The 3,770-nt window shown below is 35.6% G+C and overlaps 1 pseudogene; it reads left to right on the plus strand.

The window, feature by feature from the left end:
• Nucleotides 1-1,005: 1,005 nt before the first annotated feature.
• On the plus strand, nt 1,006-2,578 carry LOC134260783 (cholecystokinin receptor type A-like; annotated as a pseudogene).
• The last annotated feature ends 1,192 nt before the right edge of the window (nt 2,579-3,770 follow it).

Here is a 3,770-nt window from a genome sequence, read left to right on the forward strand (position 1 = left end):
AAACTCAAAGGTTTTTTTTCCACTTGCCGATGGACAGCTGCAAATTTTGTCCCATACTCAGCACTAACGGCCATTGAGCAGTGAGGTATCCTTTTTCGTGTTGCCACCTACTGCGACATGGGGTCTCGGTTTAATACGATTCATCCGAAGGACCGGTCTCCACGTCCCTCAATTGGATTCGAATCCGCGACGTGAGGATCGACTCCTTACTTCTATTGTAGTATCAAGTTTATCATCAAGTCGAATGCTGACTGACGTTTTCATACCAATTGTTGGACCATTATTTATACACTAAATCGTCTACGGGTTTTTTTCGTTTTCCCATCATAACAAGGAGCGCACAGTTGGTGTGACCGGTTGTTAGGGGATGCTTTATCCTCCATGATACCTGATCCAACCTCTGATGTTTTAGAGGTTCGTGTTTGTTCTGCTCCTCATTTAAATTGTCTGATTGGACTTATGAGCTTGAATACTGTGGTCTCTCTCTCTCCATATATATGCATGTATTTCATAAACTTGTGTGTAAAAGGTGAAGATAGACGGTGGTCGATTTTTAAAAAAATTATAAACAATCCAATTGTGTGAAGAGGGAATAAAACACGGATCCTTAGAAATTCTTTAGGTGATATCAGGTGCCTGAGGATAAGTTTCCCTGTTGACGGGTCACACACCTGTATTGATCAGGAAACGGAATATTCCGTAGACAATTCAGTATAAAAACAAAGGCCTTACAAATGGTTTGAAATAAGTCAGCCAAAAAGACCACTTTATAGGTCATGTGTGCTAACAATGTCATTTTTTAATAACCATAGAATTTATGAAATGCCATACGTATGTATTGAATGAGTTCTACAGTGAAATACGTCGCATTTTTACGTTCTTTAGTCATAAATATTAACCAAAACCTAAAATATCATGCAATAAATATTCTGTGGATTTTAAGTATGTAAACAAAGTAACGAATATTTGTTCTCCATAAATTTAAAAATGAGCCAAAAACATTAATTGTCAAGGCGCTATCCCTTTTAATTCCACACCTTATTAAGATTTAGTTGTGTCATCTTTCTATCCCGCAAGTACTTAAATATTAAGTGGTACTTTCAAGTCAAGTAGTTGCTAATGCTCAACAGGTTTCATTCGCTGATACTATGTTCCATCATTTTAAAGTATTCATTTTCAAGTGTTGTTAACAAGTACGCAGTAAAAATTATTCGGAAATCCCACTTGAAAACATAAATGAACATTATCTACAGCCAAAATTTATGACATGGTCATCATAACATGATTTAAAACTGTCTAAGGATTGTTCTCAGTTATATCGATAAAGAAGCATCATGGAAAACATATTTGAAAATTCAACTCAGGACTATGAAAATTTAACGAACACCTCTACACCTCACGATGGGAATTCAACAACAAAATCATCTGTGGAATTGAATACATTTGAGGTTGTTCTGACCCTCGAGGAACTGAACCAAATTGAGGTTCACAGACGGTTGGCTCCTATGATTTACCTGGGAATCCTCATGCTGCTTGGTGTTCCAGGAAACCTTACAGTGTTGTTCGTCTATTTGTTCAAATTTGGCAGCAGTACCCATAGAACCTTCATTGTGGCTTTGGCCATCATAGACTTGGTGGGGTCCGCGGTTTGTATGCCGTTCGAGATTATCGAAATGAACTTTCAGTACACATTTTACGCAGTTGGAGCATGTAAGTTTTTCCGCTCAACAATACCTTCGTTGCTTTGACATCTATCTTCGTAATGATTGGATTGTCTGTGGACAGATACAGAAGAGTATGTAAGACACTCAAAACACAGCTGACTGTGTTTATGGCGAAGATTGTTTGTGCTTTAGCAGTGTTTCTCTCTATTTTGTTCTCATGGCCTATATTATTTTTGCTTGGAACAAGGCGCGTTGAGCTTCCTTATAATGTCACTGGTTACGATTGTTCAACTGACGACAAATATAGAAAGACAATTTACCCAGTTGTTCACAACGGTATTCTTTTCCTTATCTTTGTTTTTGCGATCGTATTTTTGACTGTGATTTATATTCTCATTGGTAGAAAGATCTTCAAGCATATAAGGTTTCGGAACACCTTCAAATCCTCTAAATCGTTGTCTATTTCCTCGAGAAAAACGTCGTCTACTAAAGATCATCACAGTAACGAACAAGAAGGGATTGTTCTTGTGAATGTCAACAATAAAATATCTCCTAGAGAGGAACCGAAGCCCTCAAAAGAAACTGAAAGGAAAAGCTCAAGAAAGCGAAGTGAAACTACACCAGAAGATAATTCCAAGAAAAAAATCACCAGAATTGCCTTTGCTATTTGCCTGGCTTTCATTTTAAGCTATCTTCCACACCTAGTAATCACTGTGTGGACGGCCGTTAAGGGCGGGTTTATCGTCAAACCCGGACCAGTAGCCTCAGCAGTGTTACCTATAGTTACGAGGTCCATTTTCATTAACAACATTGTGAACCCTTTCATTTACGGTTTTCTTGATAAACGGTTCAGGAGAATTGTTCTCAGTAGTGTATGCAAGAAATATAAAAAGTGATACATAGAAAAATAAAAAGGGGATTCTGACTTGCTGTGTCGATCGAAAATTTAGGAACATTTTTCTGCCCCTATTATGTTTACTCATTTTTAGTCCTATTTGTATTATTATTATTGATCTCACTATCTCAAATAAAACTAAATTGACAGAGACACTATAAGTGTTCGATTAATATGTTGATGAATATATTGTATACAGATGTCTATCTGAAAGAATTGTACTTTCGTCAGAGTAAAGTCATGAGACCAGACCTTGGGGAATTCGTTTTGGAATGGCCTCTTTCGTGGTGTTTGACTTTAAGTTAATGCTCTAAAGAAGTACTACTATTCTTTTGTTGAATTTCTCGTTGATCATCTCGAGAGTTACTTTACCATCCCAGATGACCAAGATGTGTGAGACTTTATAAATGAAGACAAAGAACCCATTGAATCTAATGGGTGTCAGGTTGTCCTGCAGGTCGGAACGGGTTGTTAGCTAACTTTCCGTTGTTTGCTTGATTAATTGTATGCTATTTTATATCACTTATGATGGTCTGTACATGCAACAATATCTATTTATGAAATTTCACAAAATAAAGTTAGTATGTTGTGAATAATTACTGATGAAATGAAAAAATATGGAACTGTCACAACAAAACAGCACCGAGTGGGAAAGGCTAGATCTGTCCCCACTTGTAAAGTAACCCAAACTGCTTAATGTATAAAAACATTTAGTGTACATGTATATACACAGTTAATATATAGACCACTAGTATTTTTAAAAATGTATTTTATGTAAAGTACGTAAACATTACTTATGTTGTCATTGTATTTTTCCGTATTTGAAAAGATCGAATCTATTGTGTAGCATTAAGAACGTTTTGATCATAAAATTACAAAAAGGAAACTTGAAAGGCAAGAAAAAATAACTTTAAAAAACATACAGTTGTACCATGCACAAACAATAAATAGTGTCCTGTTATACATCAAAAAATAGTTTTACTTTGTAAGCATTCCTTCAGTTGAGGAAATTGAAATTTGATACAGATTAAACATTACCTTTCAACGAATCATATTTGCCTGAGGTTAATCCATTGTGTCATCTACGGAAGCGTATTAGTGCCACTTGCACACTTTACTTTTTTTCAATTTCGACACTTTAATCTGTAAATTTTACACTTTAAAGTGTAAATTTTACACTTTAATCTGTAAAATTTTACACTTTAATCTGT

The sequence above is a fragment of the Saccostrea cucullata genome, unplaced genomic scaffold (assembly GCF_032062105.1).
Source record: "Saccostrea cucullata isolate Sc308-1 unplaced genomic scaffold, CSIRO_AGI_Scuc_v1 ctg18999, whole genome shotgun sequence".
Classification (NCBI taxonomy): Eukaryota; Metazoa; Mollusca; class Bivalvia; order Ostreida; family Ostreidae; genus Saccostrea; species Saccostrea cuccullata.